This window comes from Mesoplodon mirus (genome assembly GCF_964341445.2).
Source record: "Mesoplodon mirus genome assembly, chromosome: 7".
NCBI lineage: Eukaryota > Metazoa > Chordata > Mammalia > Artiodactyla > Ziphiidae > Mesoplodon > Mesoplodon mirus.
The window spans coordinates 135,877,026-135,901,314 of NC_138983.1; the positions used below are offsets into that span (position 1 = coordinate 135,877,026).

Here is a 24,289-nt window from a genome sequence, read left to right on the forward strand (position 1 = left end):
TTGTATATGATTATAGGAGTCTTACTGAACCCTGCTATAGTTTCTTGAGTGAACCCAAATCATAAATCCCTTGAACTGATGAATCCTCCTGTAGGAATTCTGTGTACTGAGATTAACTTGTGGCCTAAATGGACCACTAGATGGGTTACTCTGACCAGATTAAACACTCTCTTTACATTTTGGGGGAAACTCTATTTACAGACTTAAGCATCTTTTCTATGAACTGTACAAAGGTGATCAACTGTAACTGGCTTGCCCATAACTCAGAGGTTTCCTGGGACATGAGCCTTTCAGTGCTAAAACCAGGAAAGTCCTGAACAAACTGGGACAAGGTAGTCATCCTAGACTGTACACAGATTAAAGAGGAAATTTATTTTTTCTATACCAATTACTTAAAGTTTACGTAGAATCGTCAGTATAATTTTGATGCTATCTCTAACATGCTGTGACACTCTGGGTAAATTACAACCTCGCTTGTATCTGAGATCCTTGCTACAAAGTTAAATGACATGGTCTCTTATCTGCTGAGACATTTATAGCACACTGGGGTAACTTCAGAAGTATGTCACACTTGTAATATTAGTATATGAAAAGTTACTGAACTTGTATGAGTTTTATTCTCCCCTAGTTGCTAGCAGATTGTGTATTATGAATCTTTGTTGTTAAAGTGTGGCCATTTTTGTTCATTTTTGAACATTCTCTAACAAACTTTAAAATAATTTTGAGAAGATTAATGAATAAAAACAAATGAGTTTGCTTTATGGTAATTTAACATTATATTTGTATATTTGGAAGAATTTTAATTTCTATAATACTCAATATTTCTACCTGGAAACAGGGTGTGTCATCAGTTTTCTAAAGCTATTATATCTCGCAGTAAAGTTTTCTAATTTTCTTTATGAAAAGACACATTCTACATATTTCTTGCTAGGGATATTGCTAGTATTTTACCTTTTTTTTTTCTGCTTTTGTAGAATAATAGTTTTCTTCAATTACAGTCTTAACTGGTAGTTACTGGTATACTGGAAAATTATTTCTTTATGTATGGCTCAAATCTGATCATTTTCTAAACTCTCAACATTTTTAGGAGAATTTTAGTTGATCCTTTCGGATTTCATGGATATATAATTGTGTTAAAGCAAATATGGTAATTCCATCCTGTTTCTGATAAGACTAATTTCTGATTTCTTTTTCAGATTTTAATAATTGACCAGAACTTCCAAGACACATGTTAAAAAGTAGGCATTTTGTACTTTGATGCTGAATTTGATGAAAATATCTGTTGGATTTGGCAACTGCATATGATGTACATGAGAAAGCATTCTTTTAGTCAGATTTCCAGGAATGTTTCAAAGGGATGGGAACTGAATTTTAACTACTATTCACTTAGCAACAAACATGTAAGTGCCTCCTGTACCTCAGGAACTGAGAGTACAGTGGGCAACAAGTGAGACAAGCTCTTGCTGTCAGAGCTTACTGAGGAGAGGACAATGAACAAATAATAATACCCACATAGCTGGCATTTATTTTATGCTTAGTTACGTGCCAACACTGCATAAGTGTTTATATTTATTAACCATTCATTTCTCATAGGATCCTATAAGGAAAATACTATTATTACCCCCTTTTTAGAGGAAGAAACTCAGGCACAGAGTGCTAAGTAACACGTCTAAGGTCATGGAACCAGGATTAAAAGTCAGGTGGTCTAGCTCAAAACCCAAGTTCTTAGCCACTGTATGATACAGCCTAAATTAAGACAGCAAGGTAATTTCAGACTGCTTTTAACTGCTAGTAGGAAATAAACAGAGTGCAGTAATAGTGATGAGAAAAAGAAACTATTGGGTGGGCCAAAAAGTTCCTTTGGTTTTTAAGTAAAAATAAAAGACACATTTTTCACTTTCACCAAGAACTTTGTTGAAAAACGTATTCACCGTTTTGTTCCACTACCTTCTGCCATTTTTCAGGCAAGTACATAATTCCATCTTCCAAAAATCTTTTATCTTTTGAGCAAAGAACTGTTCCAGGTAACTTTTATAGCCTTCCAGGGAATTGAAATTTTTCCCATTAAGAGAATTTTGTAAAGACCGAAATAAATGGAAATCCAAAGGAGCAATGTCTAGTGAACAGAGCAGATGAATCAGAACTTCCCAGACAAGCTGTAACAGTTTTTGCATGGTCATCAAAGAGACATGTGGTCTTGCATTACCCTGATGGAAGATTGTGCATTTTCTGTTGACTAATTCCGGACGCTCTTTGTCGAGTGCTACTTTCAGTTGGTCTAATTGGGAGCAATACCAATTAGACCTGTTGGAATGAATAGTTTTGTTTTCTGGGAGGAGCTCATAATAGAGGACTCCCTTCCAATCTCACCATATACATAACATCACCTTCTTTGGATGAAGACTGGCCTTTGGTGTGGTTGGTGGTGGTTCATTTCACTTGCCCCACGATCTCTTCCGTTCCACATTATTGTACAGTATCCACTTTTCACGGCCCGTCACAATTTGTTTTAAAAATGGAACATTTTCATTATGTTTAAGTAGAGAATCGCATGCAGAAATACGGTCAAGGTTTTATTCGCTTAACTTATGTGGAACCCAAACATCAAAGCGATTAACATAACAAAGCTAATACAAATGATTTTCAGCACTTGATTTGAATATTTTGAGTATGTCAGCTACTTCCCAAGTGGTATAACATTGATTGTTCTCAATTAATGTCTCGATTTGATTTAATGTCTCGATTTGATCGATATCAACTTCAACTGGTCTACCCGACTGTGGAGCATTGTCCAGAGAGAAATCTCCAGCACAAAACTTCGCAAACCACTTTTGACACGTTCGATCAGTCACAGCACCTTCTCCATACACTGCACAAATCTTGTTTTGCTTTCTGTTGTGTTTTTACCTTTCTTGAAATAATAAAGCATAATATGCCAAAAATGTCGCTTTTTTTCTTCCATCTTCAATATTAAAAGTGGCTACACAAAAATTCACCAATTTTGATAAGTTTTTTTAAAAGGCACGCTGATATGACAGCTGCCACAATACAATCTAACAAAACTGTTTCGAATGAAGTTAAAGACAACTAAGCGCTACTAAAGCCATCTTATGGAAAAAACCGAACAACCTTTTGGCCAACCCAATACCTTGATAAGGTGGTCAGGGAAGGTCTGAGGAAGTCATATATGAACTGGAAGATGCGAGTGTAGTGAACAAGGAAGACTGTATGAAATGAGGCTGAAGAGGTAGGTAAAGGCCAGCACTAGAGGCCATAATACAGAGTCTGGATTTTATGCAATGAAAACACGCTGAAGAGTTTAAACACTTTAGAAAGGTTACTTTAAAAATAACCCAGTAAGTGTATTAGAAACCTAAATGTGCATTAACAGGAAACTGATTGAATATTAATGGATACATCTGCACAGAGGACTGTTGTTTGGCTTTTTTTTTTTTTTTAAAGAGGATCTCTACCTATTGATATGAAGCAATCCCCAGAATATATTAAGTCAAAAAGGAAGGTAGAGAACAGTATATTTAGCATAAGAAAGGATATGGAATAAATACATCACACACACATAAATTCATAATACATAATAAACACATGTATGTGTGTACATAAGAGCTTATTTTTGCAAAGAGAAACACTGGAAGGATAAACCAGAAATTAATAATAATGGGTAAAAAAATGGGTGGGGAAAGGGTAGGGATAAAAAATGAGACTGTTCTGAATATACCTTTTTATGTAGTTTGACTTCTGAATTATGTTAATGTTCTTTCTACACGTTCAAATATAAACTTAGAATGTTAAAAAAGCAAATCCTAAGATTGGAAATAACCTAAGAAATGTATCTAATAATATATCAAATTGGTAACACCGTCAACAGAGAGAAAATATTTTAAATGCCTTGTAAACAATAAACTAACTGCACATGATTACCGGGATATATTCTAGGGACAAAACAACTACAAAGTAATATTTAATTTCTTTCAACTGTGTGAGAGAAAGAAGATACAATAATAAAATAAAGGAATTTAAGAAAAAATAACCCTAATGTTAGCTATGAGTTGGAAATGTGAACATGAACTCAAAATTAAAATACACACACATTTTCCCTAAGCTCTAGCTACTGAAAAGGCTTAGAAACAATGACATTCCAGTTGCATGAACGCCTTTGGTCTCAGATCTGGATTTCTAAATATCATTCCCTAACAAAATAAACCAGGACTCCTTGGAGAAATGCCTGTTTGCAAGTTGATAGCAAGCAAGCACAAGGTGAGACTGGGATATTTTTTTGAGACAGAAAGCAGGGGAAGCACCCACACCCATCAGGAGCCATGTCAAAAGAACTGAGTTGAATGGACTCCCACTGGCCAGCTTTGGGACGTCATAAAGATCTGAATATCATGAAGAACGACTGTGACTTCTTAAAATACTCCCCAGAAGAAAGGAAGGAAGGGAGTGACGATTTTCAGCATAAATGGAGCTAGAGCATTAAAAAAAACTGCCATGATAGTTTGCCACATTGAACTGGGCTCCCTGCAAGTAGAGAGCAATAGGTTTATTTCTTTCACAACAGTTGGCAGTATCGTATCTCGAATTACTGATTGAAATTAATTATATATTAACCAGGAAATACGTTCACAATTCAGCGATACCTGTAAGGAAACAGATTTGTATTCATGCTCCTCCGACCAAACTCTCATACACAATAAAATTACATTAGTCAGAGGGCAACCTGGGTAGAACTGGACTTTCCAGGACATCTGGTAGCTTTGACTGTCTTTGGTGTCCTAAGTTTGGCTCAAGAAGAAGGAAAGTTGGCTATCTTTTCCTGTAGGGTAAAGACCATTCATATTTATTTTTCCTAAATAATGACATAAGACTCAAGTAGGAGCTTGCAGTATGACACAAAATTAAGACCAGTGGAGAGTGTCATCAGCAACTCTGTGCCCCCATGTGGCACTTGTGGGTTCTGGGAAATTGTGCTGATATGCACGTAACCTGGCTTCTACTCGGCGTGGCCACGCTGCTTCTGTCACCTTTCCAAGAACACTCCTAAATATATTGGGAACTTTAAACCTCAACTTGTAATGGGAATGAGGGGTGGGTGTGGTCTCTTCCTGCCAAGCTATATCCCAATGTGAGATACCAAACTAACTAATATTCATAATGGAGACTAGACACACAATCTTGAATAATTTCTAAGTCTTCAAAGACAGACTGAACTATGTTCTGCACAGTTTGAGTGTTGCTGTTATTGGTATTACAACTGGCGTTCCAATGTAGAGACAGGTATGTGAAAAACCCTGGCATCCATAATTAAGTAATCCATTACCTGTCAAGACAGACAAATTTCATTGCACTGGAAATTTACACTGATAAAAATGCTCAATTTAGTTACAAATTTGAAGATCTAACAACACTTCCAAATATAAGTGCTTCTTCATGTTAATTTTTTCTTCACTTTATATTTTCTTCCCATTTCTTAGACAATAAAATGGCTAAAAGAAGTTTCTTTTGGATACTACACTGCCCCCACCCATTTTCTTATAACAAACTAGTAAACTGCTTAGTAAAACTACCTTTCGAGGAACAGAGTACGGAATACTGTCAGTGAAATCAGGAGACTTCTCCTGAGGAAGGGAGAGTGGGGGACTAGCTTTAGACAGGTAAGTGCCTATAAACCCATTTCAGCAAAGGAACCCTGGAATACAGTGGGAAGTGTGTTAGGGTTAAGGTCCACCAAATATGGTGGATCAGAGAAATGAACATGGTAACAGACATTTCCACAGATAAAAAATAAAACACAAAACAGTACTTAGACAAAAGCAAATCATACCACTGTGTATTCAAATTCCCTACTCTAGGGTTAAACTGCAACATCTGCCACAAAGCTACTTTCTTCCATAACATTTAGACAAGATTTCATGCTTGCAATCTGGTTTCTAACTTGACACAAACCCAACCAGACCAGTTCTTCTAGTAGTTAAAAGCTTTAGCAGTATGACACACAACTTAGTATCTCCAAGGTAAATCTTTATGATACCAACAGCCAGTTTATAGGGGCACAGTGACCCTTGACATGGAGAGGCAGGGCACCAGGAGTTTCTAACTACACAAGTACAGTACTTCTCCAGCAAGTCCTAAGAAGTCTCCTTTTCTCATAATACTTCTTCAATCAGAGTTCTCTAAATTGGGTCTTAGAAATCTTCTAGACTGATGTGAGAGAAGTCTGGGCTTGGAGTAATTTCTCAGTAAATTAAATGAAAGGAAGATGATTTGTGTCAGATAAGGGCCTTGGCATTAGGTTTAGTTGATTATATGCATCAAGTTCTAAGATCTGTAATGAATTCATATGGCCAAGCAGACAAAGTGAGCGGGTAGAGGTGGGCTGCATAATACCTGAGGAGATTATCTTGGTTAACCTAGGGTATCATAAAGTATGAGTGTAAGGTTTACATGTCCAATGGATTTTCACAATTGTACACAATGTCCTGCCTTTTGCTCAAACTTTTACAAACATAGATTAGATGACCATTTGATGGAAATTTAAGAGACTGGAATAGAAATACAGGCAACTGGATTCTGGGATATTTAAGGGTCTTTATAACCTCTCAAATTCTGTCTCTGTTGCATACTTTGAAATATTTTATGTTAAATAAATATGAAAAGATTCAAATTTTAATACAAAATTCCATAAACTTGCTTTCATTGAACGCACAACATATATATTCATTCATACCAATAGATATGGAGAAAGGACTTTTCTCTAAGCAATGTCAAATTGATTTTTCCCTTACTTTGTTATTATATCCACAGACTAGTTTTCTAAAAAAAAATCTGCTCTTCAAGATCAGCCAAGATGGTGTAGAAAGACTCTGAGCTCACCTCCTCTCACGGGCTCCCCAGAATTACAACTATTTGCAGAATGATCATCGATGAAAAAGACCAGAACCTACCATAAAAGATCTTCTACAACTAAAGATATAAAAAAAGAACCACAACGAGACAGGTAGGAGGGGTGGAGCTGCAATACAGTCAAACCTTCGGGGTGGATGAACCACAAGCAGGAGACGAGTAATAACTGCGGAGCTTCTACCAAAGAAGTGAGGGGTCCAAGCCCCATGCTGGGCTCCCCAGCTCAGGAGTCCTGCACCAGGAAAACAAGCCCCCAGAGCATTTGGCTTTGAAGGTCACCAGAGCTTACTTTTGGGAGTCCCGGAGGGTTGGGGGAAATAGAGACTCCACTCTTAAAGGGCACACAGAATCTCACACACTCCGGGGCCCAGGGCAGAAGCAGTAATTTGAAAGGAGCCTGGGTCAGACCAGCCTGCTGATCTTGGAGAGTCTCTCCGAGGCAGCGAGCAACTGCAGCTCCCCTGGGGACACAGACACAGGTGGTAGCCATTTTTGAGGAGTCTGGTCTACCATGTGGACACTGGTCCTGGCAAGCACCATTCTGGAATCCTCCCTCTAGCTTATCAGCCTCAGGACCCAGCCCAGCCCCCAACCCATCGGCCTATAGGCGCCAGTGCTGGGGCGCATCAGGCCAAGCAACTAACTGGGTGTAGAAACAGCCTCACCCACCAACAGACAGGTTGCTTAAGACTCCCAAAGCCCAGAGCCGCCCCTAGACACAGCCAGGCCCACCAGAGGACCCAGGACCCTGTCTCACACAACAGTGCACAGACAATAAAACTGGGACCCCCAGGGACCTCCAGAAAGAGACCCTGGGACCCAGCTCCAACCACGAGAAGGCAGGCAGCAGGCCCAGCATCCTCTGGGCCCTGGCCCCATCCTCCAGCCAGCTAACACAAGCTCTGGGACATCCCAGACTCCACAGCCAAGGGTGCCAGGAAGCAGCACTACTCACCAGCCATCTGATACCAGCTCTAGGACCCCTGGGCTCTGCAGCCAGAACCCAGGACCCAGCCCTGCCCTACAGGAGGTCAGCACTAGTTGCAAGACCTGGCTTCACCCACCAGTGGGCAGGCAACAGCCCCGGGCTCTCCTGAACCCTGACTCTGCCCCCAGTGAGCCAGCACTAGCCCCAGGCCCCCACAGGGTTCCACAGTCAGCTGCTTGTGACCCAAATCCAGCACAAAGCTCTGGTGATGAGAGGGGAGTTCGCTGCTGGGATGCCAAGGACACCTCCTACAAAAGGCCACTTCTCCAAGGCAGGGAAATGCAACCAACCTACCAGATACATATAAACAAAAACAACAAATATTTTCTCCCATTCTGTAGGTTGTCTTTTCATTTTGCTTATGGTTTCCTTTGCTGTGCAAAAGCTTTTCAGTTTAATCAGGTCCCATTTGTTTATTTTTGTTTTTGTTTCCATTACTTTAGGTGATGGATCCAAAAAGATATTGCTGCGATTTATGTCATCATTTCCATGCATGTTTTTATACTTTAGCTGTACATGTATACAGCCATAAGCAATATATATTATCATTTTGCATGTTTTAAAAATTTGTAGAAATGGAATCATACTATACCAAACCTTCCTCAAAGTTACCTATTTTGAGAATATATAATTGTGACTCAGTATAATTGATTTTAATTGCATTATAGTATTCCCCTGTAAGTATATACTACAGCTGTACTCCCATTCTGTTGACTGTCATTCAGAGAGTTTTGAAGTTTTTGTTATTACAATCAGTACTGCATTGAGCAATCTGGTGTCTCCTGGCACAGCTGAGAGAATTTCTCTGGCACTCATGCTGAAGACTAGGACAACTGGGTTGTAGAGTAGGTACTTTTCAACCATATTTCAACTCTGCTAGAATATTCTCTAAAATGATTTACCAACATAACATTCCCATAGGGTGTACTTCAGGATTCCACTCTTCATTTCTTTGTCCTGTTCAGTTCTGTCAGACTTTTTCATTTCTATCAATCTGATCAGTATGAAATTTTATTCCACTTTAAAGTGCACTTCTGTGCTTGCTAATGAGATTAGGCATTGTTTCATGTTCACTGGTCATTCAGTCTTCCTCTTCAGTGAAATAACTGTTCACATCCTTGGCCCATTTAACTATTTGGTTGTCTTTTTCTTACTGATGGGCAAGAATTCTTGATATAATCTGGAAATGAGTCCCCTGTCAGTTACTTATGTTACAAACATGTTCTCCCAGTCTTTGGCTTATCTTGTCTAAATTTCTAATCACGTCTTTGTGTATGGTTTCCATGCTTTAAGATATCTTTCCCTACCCAAGGTCATAAACATACTGCCTTATTTCTTTTAAACCTTTTATTTCCTAAACCTTTTTCACTTTAAGGTTTTTAATTGACTTTGAACTTTTTTGTATGTTTAGGATGAGGCAGAGATATAATCACACTATTTTTTTCTTTATGCACAACCAATTATTTCATCACCTTATACTGGATGATTCTTTCTCCATTGATTTGTAAGGTTAATTCTTATATGAAAAATGTGTATAGTATGTGAGGGGTCTGTTTCTCTCAATCCTACCGGTCTCTCTTCATCAATTCCTCACTTTCTTAATTTCTAGCATTTTATAGGTCTTAATACCTGGAAAAATGAGTCCCTCCACTTTTTCTTATTCTTCAAAACTGCATTTACATTTTTAGCCCTTTACTCTTTCATATAAATTTTAGCATCTGCTTCTCTAATTATAGGAGGAAAAAAAGCTTTGGGGAATTCGATTGAAGCTGTATTGAATTACACATTATTTTAGAGGAAAACTGACTTCTTTTCAATATTGAGCCTTCCTGACCATGAACACATTATATCTCTCCATTTATTTAAGATTCTTTTATGTCCTTCAGTAAGTTTTTCTAATCTTTCTCCATAAAGGTATTACTTACTTCTGTTATAGCTATTCTTAGGAACTTTATGATTTTCATTGCTATTGTAAATGGTACTATTTTCTAAAGGAGAGTTTCTAATAATTTATTACTGGTATATAGAAACACAATTAGCATGGTGTGACAGACTCCTGAGGTTCCAATCATGCTTCTGCGAGTTCTAGCTGTATGACTGTGGACAAGGTACCTAATTCTCAGACCTCATTTTCCTCATCTATGAAAAAGTTAAAAATAGTAATTACCTAATAGGATTGTTGTGAGAATTAAATATAAAGCACTTTTTTTCTGCTGGATAGAAAGAAAAAAACCTTAATAAATATTAGGTACTCTGTTGTCACTGTATTATTTATCTTTCATTCAGCAACCTTGCTCAACTCTGTTCTTACTTCTAATAATTTGAGAGTAGATTCTTCTGGACTTGTAGACAGTCATCTACAAATAGTACATATTTATCCCTTCTATGTCTTTTTGTCTAATTTCACTGAACCTTGAATAAATGATGATCTTGTTCTTGACTTCAAATAGATTGTTTCTTATGTCTCACCATTAAGAATAAAATTTTCTTGGGTTTTTGGGTAGAAACCTTAAACAGATTTTAAAAACTCCCTATTCTTAATTGCCAAGATACATAAAATGAACAAGTATTGACCTTTATCAAATGATTTCTCTGTATCTATTAAGATAAACATTTAGTTTGTTTTGTTTAATTTTTAAGTTTTGAACGTGACAAACTAGATGCACTTTTAAAGTCTTGCTTTTATACTCATGTGGTAAATCTCCTTTACTCCTACTTGCCCTGTATACATTGCAGGGATGTAAATGAGTACGAAAGACTGGAGAAGGCAAGTGGCAACTTAAAAAACTAAAGCCTTAAAGCCAAGGCAAGAGTCCCTCTTAGAAACTGTAAAAAACACAGGGATCCTGCAAACATATTAGAAGTGTCTTTCAATAAAAGAACACAAACATAAAATTCTATAGGGTACAAGTAGAGACAAAGAATTCTAAAAACGGGAAAACTGTAATAGGTTGCTGATGCCTTAAATAGCAGCAAAGAAATATGACAAAGATTTATATTTACATTCTTAATCAAATAGCTGAAGTGAACTGTGTTACTCAGCATTTTCAAATTTATTAAAAGGGATATTGGGAAGAGATGCCAAAATTAACTTATTTTTAGCATGTCCTGAAAGGATCTGTCAGCAACTCAGAAACACAGCTTTTGAACCAGTTTAGTCAGCACTCATGCTAGGAAAAATATGATATAATATTTACTTAGTTTATAGCTTTGAGTATATCAGTTAAATTAGTTTTAAACTAAACCAACAAAGCTTTTATTTGAAAATTAACGGACTTAGAAATTAAACTGATTCACTAGAGTAGTAATTTGACAAACTTTCAAAGAAAAAGTTCTATATGAGCAAGATTATGTTACTCAAATATTAAACAAACTGAACTAAAAACACTTTTTCCAGTAACTGAAATATAGTACCTTTTGTAACTTTTCCTTGTTCATAATATAGAAGAGCTTTAACATAAATAAAGCAAAAGGATGAATAATGATGTAAAGGAAGTTCTTTAAGCCAATGACTGAAAATACACATGAGTGATTCTGATGATGTGTTTTTGGTTTTTTTTTTTTGTTTTTGGGGGTTTTTTTTGCGGTATGTGGGCCTCTCACTGCTGTGGCCTCTCCCGTTGCGGAGCACAGGCTCCGGACGTGCAGGCTCAGCGGCCATGGCTCACGGGCCCAGCCGCTCTGCAGCATGTGGGATCCTCCCGGACTGGGGCACGAACCCGTGTCCCCCGCATCGACAGGCGGACTCTCAGCCACTGCGCCACCAGGGAAGCCAGATGATGTGTTTTTTTAGTCTTACAAAAAACACCATCCAAATCAGAGTTAAAGAGTTTCTTGCAAACCAAACTCAGAGTAGGTTTTTATTTGATGGAATAAGGACACATCTAAGAATCTCTGTCACTGACTCTATTTTTCTCTCTGTAAATCTTCTGGTCTATCTTGCTAGATCTGCCCTCTCCCTGGCTCCACTCACTGGCCTGTTCCCAGTGCTAAAAAAGGCAAGATGAAGAAAAAGATAAACTGAATCCTAAACCAGATCTCCAATGAAAATTGAAGGAAAATACAGAAATTCCAGTAATATCATAATATATGATACACTATTGTTTCTTTGATTTATTTGCTACCAAGTCCCTGGTGAACACTACAATGGCCATTTATAATATTGCTTTTACTAGAAAGTGCCATATACTTTATAAAGATTAATTTTTAAACTATGTTTCAGGAATTCACTGTATTAAGAGAAAAAAAGGTAAATAGTATCTATATGTTCTGAATTTCTGAAAACATATCCTACCAGGTTGATACTCAAAATGCAAAATCCTCACTGTCTCTCTAGGAATTACTGAGTTTTCTTCTAATTTTTAAAGCAGGAATAAAGCAGTTTCAGCCTTGAGTTTCACTGACGCCCCCCACCCATCCCAAAGTAGATGTCAAAGAAAATATGTAGATGTCAAAGAAAATATGTAGATAAGCTTGAGTATTAAATCTTAACGTACTGTTGAAGTTACTATGGAATAAGAAAGTAGAGAATCATTTTTGATCAATATATCGTAAACAATTTCAGAAGTAAGAGAAAAAGCACAGCTGATGTGTGTAACAGCTGCCAGGGTAATATCTGGGGCCAGCCCAGGGATGAGGTTCTGGAATGTGGACGACTGTAACAGTTCTGATATCTGTACATTCCAACCTCAAAGGGAGGAAACCAGGTATTTGAGAAATGTCATGTACGTGCAATACTGAATTTAAAATAGTACTGACAGTAATGGTTCTTGTTTGAAAATTTGTAAAGCTACTAACAGTTACATAAGTCAAAAAGGCTTCCATTTACTCATAAGAAAGAAGGGGAGGCATTTCAAAAGGCACTGCTGAGTGGAATGCAAATGGATGACACTAATAAGATATAGAAAATAAATCTGTAGTAAATTTTAGAGAAGAGCTTTTCAGACACAGAGGAGATGTGAACAATTCATCTGGAAAAAGAGAAGCAGAAAACTGGCAAAGAATTGCTTCTTCAGAATATCCAACACAACTCTTACGTGGAATAGCATGCCTGTGGTTAGCTAAAATATTTGAGTATTTAAATAAAAATGTCTCTTTTTCAGGGTTAAGAATGAAACCAAAGCAACCTCATGCTGCTGCTCTTGCTACAGCAGGACATAAACAGTGGTAAACCACAAAGGGCGTGCTATGTTAAAGCTTTAAAAATCATAGTTCCCTTGGGAAAATGGGCATCAGGTTACAATAAGACATTATTTACACGATACATTTACTGTTCTCGGAGCTACGAATTTCAGTAACGAACATAAAGGCTTTGTGACCACCTAGAGGGCTGGGATAGGGAGGGTGGGAGGGAGAGGCAAGAGGGAGGAGATATGGGGATATATGTATATGTATAGCTGATTCACTTTGTTATAAAGCAGAAACTAACACACCATTGTAAAGCAATTATACTCCAATAAAGATGTTAAAAAATAATAATAATAAAAAGAAGGCTCAAATTTAGCTTATGTGATTTTAGGGTAATACAAGTAAATTTTACATTTTTCCTGCTAAAACTGACATTGATTTTTTAAAAATAAATTTATTTATTTATTTTTGGCTGCATTGGGTCTTTGTTGCTGCGCACGGGCTTTTCTCTAGTTGCAGAGAGTGGGGGCTACTCTTCGTTGTGGTGCACGGGCTTCTCATTGTGGTGGCTTCTCTTGTGGTGGAGCACGGGCTCTAGGCGCGCAGGCTTCAGTAGTTGTGGCACGTGGGCTCAGCAGTTGTGGCTCACGGGCTCTAGAGTGCAGGCTCAGTAGTTGTGGTGCACGGGCTTAGTTGCTCCGCGGCATGTGGGATCTTCCCAGACCAGGGCTTGAACCCGTGTGCCCTGCGTCGGCAGACGGATTCTCAACCACTACACCACCAGGGAAGCCCCTGATACTGATTTTTATTTTAAAATTTTAAATTACAAATTAAAACAATAAATGTGATTGGTTTTGTTCCTCAACTCTGTACAAAAACAAAGTAAGGAATTTTTTTAACTTTACCCCTTTAGTTATATAAAAGACTCTGACTAATTTCATTTCTAAATACAGAACAGAAAGATTTGCATTTTAGCAGAGGAGAGTAGGAGGAAACATGAGGTGGCTATAAATTCCTGACTAAAGGATTCTAATACTAGAGTGGGTTATAATAAAAAAGACTATAGAAGCATCTCTGCTAAGAATTTTTAAATGATCTGAGCTCTTATTTTTCCAGGATGAACTAGTACTATTTGATATGAAGCTTAAAAACTAGTACTATTTTAAGAGAACATTTATTTATATATCTCTCATAAAAATTAAATTATAATAACTACATATTCTTAGAAATTCAGTAACATCATAAAGTTCTAGAAGTCTGAACATGTAGAACCTTAATATTAACAGTCTGAAAATACTTTTCTTGAAATTCTTTCTTTCTTTTTTTATTAGATTCAAATGTAATCATATTCAGTTTGATGTCAAATAACCGTCTGCAGTTTATGAAGCTATGAAGTTTGGTGTGGAACACTGGTATGATCAGGGTGGGTTTTGTTTGTTTTTGTGGGTTGTTTCCCCCCACTCCCCGCCCCAACATTTTCTTTTGCAGGAGCTGGAGGGGCAAAGCTCCATATTTGAAGAAGACAGAACTAATAATAAGAACTCTTTATTTAAAGGCAGAAGTCTTAGAAGCCTGCCCTACAAAAGACCTGACCTTTGGCATGAGAAATAAGAACATGGGCCTTGCAGTCAGACAGACCTAAAGGCTTGAATCCATTCTCTAATCACTTCCCAATTTGCAAGGTCTTGAGCAAATGACCTATTTAAGTCTCAATTCCCTCAAATACACAATGAGAATGACTATAATAATACTCTCACTCGGGGTTACTACAATGCTTACATGAAATTACAGATGCCAACCACTGAACTCAGCAAGTGTCAGTAAACAGGAGTTACTTCATCACTATAATTTCTCTGAACACTTTCAGAATCTTCCATGGTACAGGGCTCATCAGACCCTGAGTCAGCTTTCCAAACCAGGTTTGATCACATCTGGTTGTACCTCCTAAAGTCAGGGCTGAGATCACTAAGTAAGGCTGCACACAGTCACAGGGTCACTTCCTAGTTCTTCCCCCTCTAAGTGTCTTATGTGTAAACTTAACCTAAGAAACCTTAGATGTCTGCCCTCTCCTACCGAATATCATATAGTACTACATAATACGTTAAAGACGAGACGTTACAGCCTCAAACCATCATCGTATGAGCAACTAGTGCTTCTAGAAAGGCTGACAGTGAGACAGAGCTCTACATTCTGAGGTTCCCCCACTTGTGGTTTTGAAAGTTAAAATATCAATATTATTTAAGGAGTAGTAGAGAAGAAAAATGTTCAGCTTCTTAACAGGACTAATCTGTGATCCAGAGAAAACTGTGGTCTCCATGTTATCTTAATGAAAAGCATTTATAACCAAGATCGGAAGAAGCACCATATAAATATGGAATACTACCCTAATGGTAAGAAAATCTCTGCAAGAGGAGAAAAGAGTTAATTCAAACATATCACGGATAGAGACAGTTATCCGTACTAATGCCAATGAGGGAAAAAAAGAAAAACAATACTTGAAGATAAAAGGGCAGAAGGGTTACTTCCTTGTGCTAATTTGAACAGTCTCTTTATACAGTCTACCAAATTCTTTACGGTAAAGCAGTGCTGCTTATTTTCTATTAGTCAATAATTGGGATGCTATTTACCCAGCAGGGAAAAATTTTTAAATGTGATATATACTTGTTGCTTATGAAACAAAGGTATGTTCTTTTAAACATGCAAACTTTTGTACATTAACCTGAGGTCTAGAAAGCATTAAGAAATAAGCTGATTTGAAATTCTAAGATGAGTATTTCCTAAAACTAGGAAAGTAAGAGATAATACCTACGTAGTACGATCTACTTGAAAAAATGATCATCCCTCTACAAACATGACAAACCTTAAAGCTCAATTATTCAATTTTTTGGATAACTAAGTAATTAACCACTCACCTAAAAGCAGCCACGGAAGCATGTGCCCAAATGTAATATAAAAATAGTCTCAGTGAAATATTCTGAGTATTGCTGGGGTCAAACATTTGAATAATTGATTGAGATGTCCTTACCTCTTGCTGTGGCACAAGTTTTAGGATCAATAATTAAAATTATTCCAGATGACTGAACTTAGCAGTAGATTCGACAGGATACCACGGCTCTACATTCCATGCAAAAGTGTGCTGAACGAATCATAATCACACTGGCTCAGACCTTATCCACCACGGGATAACTCCAAGTCAAAGCTTCATGTCACTCTGAGGTTCCAGCTCTGCTTTCCGGCCCCCGTTCAGCAGTTTTCTTGGCCCTGTTTTCTGGTCTTTAGTCAAGCCAAGCAGCTTGTGTGTGCGAGAGCGCTGCTTGGAGGAACTTAATCCTCTCTCTCTGCACATCCTGCTTTGCAGCGCAGGAGAACTGCCCCAGCCCAACCACACTTGCAGAACAGGCTTCACCAGTATGACTCCACCCACCAGCTTCACACAGGTGCATATTTTCTGCTCAGAATAACACCACTATGAAATTGATATTCAGTCTTTAATTTTTTAAAAAGTCACTTACTATTCAGTTGTTTATATTTGCTATCCACATGGGAGACAATGTATCCTATAAAAATGATGGTATTTACGCCCAAATAAAATAAGGAAAGTAACTGATCAAGCAGGAAGTACTGTCTGTAAAAGGCTGAGTCATTAAACTGGCAGCAACAGGCTAGGAAAACATAACTTTGAATATCTTTGCTGATAATGAGCTGTGACTGTTTCTACTTAGACTGACAAAAAAAATTATCAATTTATACTGCCTCTGTGTGAAAAATTCTGAGATTGGAACGCGCAATTTTTTAATATGCAAATAAAAAGTTTTAAAACCTGACAAGTTTTTTTAGGATTAAAAATCCAGAATTATGCAACAGTATAAATCAACTATACTTCAATACCAAAAAAATCCAGAATTAAATTTTCCTGATTATGACCTCCTCCCTTTATACACTGCCCAAGTGTTAAAATTGTAGCTCTACTTATATAAACATTGAAAAGATTCATTATTTATACTAAATAACAGTACTGTGCTGTGTTAACCCAATTAGAATTAGTTGAAGAAATAAATGAATTGGAAGAGATTAACATATTTTCTGTTCCAAATGACTTTTTACTAATACCAATGTAAAGTCATGTTCACATATTGGTTTTTAGTAAACAAAATGATGTTACACGTGCCAGACAGATTTTAAGTACTTTACAGATAGTCTTCATTATAACCCTATGAAGTTGATTCGAATACTATTCCCATCCTAGAGATGAGGAAGCCAAGGCGGCGGAGGATTAAGCAATTGCCAAGGTCAAACAAGTAGGAATTGTTGAATTCAAGATACCCAGGGAGTATTTATCATGTACAGTGCCAAAATCTGCTACTGATCAAATGTATTCATTCCTTCCTTTCTGATCATAGTTCTGAATAAAGAAGTGTTGATAAATGGTAGGCCACAATAAGAAAAACAATGAATTGATGTGATTTCACAATTTGAAAGACCACAGAGAACTCCAGTGTGTGGCAGGAACAAAACATGTTAATTTTTACCAATGGAACAGCTGTGAATTTATGGATTTTGTTGAATGGGAAATGAGGCTCTTAAAGCTTATTCATGGTGGGGAAAGCAAAGCCACCCCTCTTTCCACCCCCTCCTCAGCACTGAAGACAGCAAGGGAGGGCAAGGGAAAGAGGCATGAGAGAGCGAAGGCAGGGGCAAGGGGAGGAGGAATCCATGCTGTAGAAAAGCCACTTGGGGGGATACTCGGTACAACTTAACATATGAGCACAGAGAGGAATAAATAAATTCGACGGTAGTTTGCCTGAGTGCAGGAGAGTGACAAAATGACCCTCACCTGTAACCTAAAGGCTGCACTCTGTGCCTCATAAAAACACAGGGTAAGAATGAGTGTGTGCAAACACTGGTGAAGCTGGAGTGAGGTCAATCTAGTTCCCTGCATTGCGACAGTGTCGATTTCCTGGTTTTGATCATGTACAGTATAGTTATGTAGGGTGTTACAACTGGGAGAAGCTGGGTTTTGAGTATATGGGACCTCTCTGTACTATTTTGGTAACTTCTTCTGAGACAATAATTATTTCAAAATAAAAAGTTAAAAAATATGGCTGACTGAAAAGCATTATACTCTGTCTTCTAAAGACTGCTGATGGCACAGGAGAGGTCACCTGTTATTTTTCTCTTGTAGGAGGTTATCCTGTGAAGGACTAAGATGTATCCATGTGGGCAGTGGGGGGCAACAAGACAACTCACTGGAAAGGCAAAGGCTACCTTCCAATCATTCTGTCATAAAAATTACCCGAAATATTCAAACCCTTGACAGTACGTCTGTAAATTCTGCCAGTTTCATGGCCAAAAACATATCCAGAAGTAGATCACATCTCACTCCTTCCACAGCTACCCTCCTGGTCTAAGCCACCAACACCTCTTGGTGGGCTCTTCACCACAGCGTACACACCCATGTCATCTCCGGTCCTGAACACAGCAAGCAAGGTGATCCTTTACTAAGGTGAGGCAGGTCAAACAGCTCTGCTCAAAACCTTCCAACGTCTTCCCATCTAATTTTAAATGAAAGCCAAAACCCACACAGTGGCACCCGAGCCCCAAGGAGAATCTGATGCCCTTTCACTCCAGACCTCGTCCTACGTCTTCACTCACTCACTGCTCCAGTCAAACTGGCCTTCCCACTGATCCTTTGACAAGCCCCGACATAGCAGCTCAGTGTCCTTACACTTGCAGCTCCCTCTCTGGGAAGCTCTTCCCCCAGGTACGTGCGTATCTCTGCTCCTCATCTCCTTCACGTCTCTGCTCAAAAGCCACTTTCTAATGAGCCTGTCCCCAACCACTCTACCCTCCTCTGAAATTACAAGCCCACATGAACCACATCCAGTACTTCCTAACCCCTGTACCAACCCCCCTTCTAGGCTTCATTTTTCTCCAGAGCACTTACCTACCTTAGTATATATATAATGTGTCTGTTTGCCTCTTTCTCTCCCTCTCATCCCACTTGAATACCAACAACAAAATAACAATATTTTTGTCTGTTGTGTTCACCATTTTAGCCCTAGTACTTGGTATGCACTCAATAATTGTCTGATCAGTGAATGAACAAATACGAGAAATGATCAGAAATGGAAAAGTTGCTTTATTTATGGCAAGGATTAGATCGAGCCCACCCCTAGCACTGGCTAAAACATAAATGGGAGCTTAGGAGACATTTTTGATAATTATAGTGGACATTATTCTTGTTCATAATTATTAATCAACTGGTTTAAAACAAACACTATGTATAAAGGATACAAATTAATATAAAATAGAATATCTATCCACGAGCAAAACAATCTAGGTGAAGAAGAAAGACACACAAAAAGTGAAGTATCAAATTCAAAATAACTCATTGCCATACACTATTTCCAAATGAGTGACACAAAGAATAGCTACCGTAGGCTGAAATGTAGTCCCTCGTTATTCAAAACATAGTCTTAGGACCAGTATTATGGCATTACCTGGGAGTTTCTTAGACATACAGAATGTCAGGCCCCACCCTAATGAATGATGGTCTACAGTTTTTAACTCTCTCTCTCTCTCAGGCAGACTGAATGCGCAATCAAGTCTGTGAAGCAGCAGCTTAAGGAGGCTTCGTGAAGAACAGAGTAAGTCATCTCAGGCAGAAGAAAGATCACAGGCAGGGAAAAAGCAGACCCAAAGTGTAAATGAGTGGAGAATAAGGAAACATGTTCTGATGCTGAGCAGAGAGGAGAAAAGGAAAACAGGTTACAAAGAGAAGTGAGTTCTCAGTATTTATGGAGCATCTTAAATTCTAGGCTAATGATTTTGTATATAATTCTGGCACAAAGGGAAATCAGTGAGGTTTTCTGAAGTCAGGGAATACAAGTTAAAAGCTGTATTCTAAAATTTATTTTAGTAGTAAATATTAAGATAAAGTAATTCTACAGGCATTAATTGTGCATCCACTGTGCACGTATCCTGTGGGGGAGACAAGGATGAATGAGACACACTTGTCAATTGTGAGGAGACTGCAATTTCGTGAGCAAGTGAAACAGCTGTTGTTAGATCTGACTTGAGGACAAACAGGACACGGGCCTAGGGAGAGACAGGCCAGGGAGAGACGGGCCAGGGACAGACGGGCCAGGGACAGACGGGCCAGGGAGAGACGGGCCAGGGAGGGACAGGCCAGGAAGAGACAGGCCAGGGAGGGACGGGCCAGGGAGAGACGGGCCAGGGAGAGACGGGCCTGGGACAGACGGGCCAGGTACAGACGGGTCAGGGAGAGACGGGCCAGGGAGAGACGGGCCTAGGACAGACGAGCCAGGGAGAGACGGGCCAGGGAGAGATGGGCCAGGGAGAGACGGGCCAGGGAGAGATGGGCCAGGGACAGACGGGTCAGGGAGAGACGGGCCTGGGAGAGACGGGTCAGGGAGAGATGGGCCTGGGAGAGACGGGTCAGGGATAGACGTGCCAGGGAGAGACGGGCAGGGAGAGACGGGCCAGGGAGAGATGGGCCTGGGACGGACGGGCCAGGGAGAGACGGGCCTGGGAGAGACGGGTCAGGGAGAGACGGGCCAGGGAGAGATGGGCCTGGGACAGACGGGCCAGGGAGAGACGGGCCAGGGAGAGATGGGCCAGGGAGAGACGGGCCAGGGAGAGACGGGCCAGGGAGAGACGGGCCTGGGACAGACGGGCCAGGGAGAGACGGGCCAGGGAGAGATGGGCCAGGGAGAGACGGGCCAGGGAGAGACGGGCCAGGGAGAGACGGGCCTGGGAGAGACGGGTCAGGGATAGATGTGCCAGGGAGAGACGGGCAGGGAGAGACGGGCCAGGGAGAGACGGGTCAGGGAGAGACGGGCCTGGGAGAGACGGGTCAGGGATAGACGGGTCAGGGAGAGACGGGCAGGGAGAGCCGGGTCAGGGAGAGACAGGCCTGGGAGAGACGGGTCAGGGAGAGACGGGCCTGGGAGAGACGGGTCAGGGAGAGACGTGCCAGGGAGAGACGGGCAGGGAGAGACGGGCCAGGGAGAGACGGGTCAGGGAGAGACGGGCCTGGGAGAGACGGGTCAGGGATAGACGGGCCAGGGAGAGACGGGCAGGGAGAGCCGGGTCAGGGAGAGATGGGCCTGGGACGGACGGGCCAGGGAGAGACGGGCCAGAGAGAGACGGGTCAGGGAGAGATGGCCTAGGGAGAGACGGGCCAGGGAGAGATGGGCCCGGGAGGGACGGGCCAGGGAGAGATGGGCCCGGGAGGGACGGGCCAGGGAGAGATGGGCCTAGGGAGAGATGGGTCTAGGGAGAGATGGGCCTAGATAGAGACAGGGCAGGGAGAGACGGGTCAGGGAGAAATGGGCCAGGGAGAGACGGGCCTGGGAGTGACAGGCCTGGGAGAGATGGGCCTGGGAGTGACGGGCCCGGGAGAGATGGGCCTAGGGAGAGATGGGCCAAGGAGAGACAGGCCTAGGGAGAGACGGGCCCAGGAGAGACAGGCCCAGGAGAGATGGGCCGGGGAGAGATGGTCAGGGCAACTTTCATGGACAAGAAGATTATGGCCTGAGTCTAAATACAAGGAAAATTTCAACTGGGCAAAATAGGGAGGAGGGCATTTCAGATCGTAGGAACAGTCGGTGCAGTAGGAGCAGAGGGAAAGCTATGAGACCACATGGTATGTGCTGAGGACACAGAAACAGAGCCCAGTGAGCACAGGGAGAAAGGGCAGAACGGGAGAATGGAAAAGGAAGATGGCCGGAAATGACACAGTAAAGTAGTCTGGAGGTATGTTTTATATGTAATGAGGAGCTATGGAAAGATGTTTTTTAATTAATTAGAGAAGCCTTAGAAAGAATGATGGCTGAAACAAAATTAGCAAATTAAGTAGGTTCCTAGAAGCACTTCTCTTCATCTTCCATTCAACACATGGTTTGCCCTAATATCTCTTCTGTTCATATACAGAAATACATTTTTATTTACTCTTGTTGTAATAAAACCAAAATATTCATTTTTAGAGAGAAAACAATAAATTTTACCTCTATTCAATGTTCCACGGTGGGAAAATTCTGGGGTTTGAGTTAAACAATCGCAAATGAGTGTAATCAATCTGGTACACAGCCAGGGCTGCCTAGGTGTGGACAGTGGTTACTAGGAGAGGTCAGAAGCCTTCTGCAAGTTCGGCTATGAAAGCCCAGGCACAGCGTGGAGTTTTCTGAGTCTCAGTTGCTCCACTAGTTAAAAACCTAGTAAGAACCTGCTGTATAAAAAAATAAATAAAATTCAAAAAAATAAAAAAAGCCGTGTGGGGGGGGACAGAAATACATTCCGCATCCTTAGTACACTGCAGGGCTGTATCGAGATTCAAATGCCCATTTAAATAACAAAAATACAGTATTCAAAAACTCTAAGGCAACTACAAATGTGTGATGTTATGAATTTTCTGTTTTTCCCTGATGCAGAGTGAGAAAGTATTATCTTGATGTATCCCTTACCATGTATTCGGAGAGAAAACCACCCGGGCATTCTAGCATTTTGGAACTCTTTTAAATCTTACATCAATGCCTCCTAGGGTACTGATTTTCATATCGGATTCTTAAGGTATTTGCCTCCAGAGTAATAACGTAACGTGTTCAATGGGAAGAATATTCAGTATAACATTCCATTTCGGGTAAGTAAAAACCTGAATGTTTTTTACTTGATATAGAGTGGTCACCTCATACTAAAGTGATGTCAGGAAACATGGTTACAGAAGAGCAAAGTGCTGGACATTCAAAGACAGAAAATGGAAATAATCCAGACGTAAACAAATGAAAACAAAAGAAAAAAAACTATAATTAGGCAGAACTGCAAATAAAACAACAACAACAAAACACAAAATGCTAGAGGACCAGTTTCCTAACAGGATATACAAGGACTTTTTAAGTTCAAAATTATGCCACGAATTCAGGCTGTGTTACCTTATAAACTACTTACAACGATTTCATCAGCATTACATCTGATTACTAAGTCTTCCCCCCAAATGAAAGCCTCAGCTACTTCTATGTCTGCTAACAAAAAAATTCAGACAAAAATCTGTGATGCAAACTCTATTCAAGTGACCATCCAGAGAAGCTCCCTTCCTCACCATGGTCCCATGAAAACTACTGCAATTCACTTGTTTCAGTGGTATACTGTGAAATATTTGCATATAGATTTATACCAACAAATAATATATTAAATAAGCACCTACATAAACTAAATAGACCTAGTTTCAGACACTCCTGAATTTAAATGATATAACATAGTAAATAAACATAAGTTGATAAAAAATAACAGCTTTTATTAAGTATCCAGGGGCTTTAAATGCCTGATCTCTAATCTTTAAAAGAATCTTGCCTCACTTCTTAGATGAGGAAATTAAAAATCAGAGAAGCCAAATGACATGCACATGGACAGTAACACATGGCACAGGGATTAAAATTCAAGGCTGAGGCCTGTGCTCTCACCTCTTTGAGCTGCTTTTCACATAGGTGTATACATTAAATAAAACATCTGCATTAAATCTGTTATCACAAAATATCTATTTTATGGAGTGGTTGCCTTAAGAAAGACCCTAAGAAATTACCTATTCGGACAGGGTGGAGTGAAGGGTAGATTATAATCTATGTAAAGTAATATATGATCATTGTAAATGAGTTAAACAATACAGGAGCAGAGGAAAAAAATGAAATGTCTCTTGTTATAGCTACAATCTCATTCCGCTTTCCAGTTAGGTATGTATCCTTCCTGATCCTCTTCTATGAGTTTACAATGGGATTATACTGTTGCGTGATTTGCTTTTTCATTTAACAATACATCACAGAAAAAATTCCCTGGGTTAGCACATAGGCTTCTACTTCATTCCTTTTGAGGGTTGCAGAGTATTTCACAGAATGGAAGTATAAAATCTATTTTGAAAATGTAATTTCAAACATTTGTGTATTAAAGCGACATTGTAAGGAATATTTACCTGGATAGGAGGTAAAAAATGCCAAGTGACCAATTCAAAAATGACAAAGGACTTGAATAGACACTTCTCCAATAAGCACATGAAAAGATGCTCCACAGCATTACATTTCTGTATAGTCACCATCTGGATCAACAGAACATTACCAGCACTTCAGAATCCTCTCTCCTACCCATCTACTCACTCTCCTCTCCAAGAGTAACCACTGTCCAAACTTTATCACCACAGAACAGTCTTGAACGGTATGATTTTGAACTCTCTCTTTATATATATGG

General features: G+C 39.7%; 1 protein-coding gene across 3 annotated transcripts in view; it reads right to left on the bottom strand.

Annotated features, from left to right (window-relative positions):
- Nucleotides 1–24,289, bottom strand: part of ARHGAP32 (Rho GTPase activating protein 32) — a 255,708-nt gene that overhangs the window by 39,221 nt on the left and 192,198 nt on the right. The window lies entirely within an intron of this gene.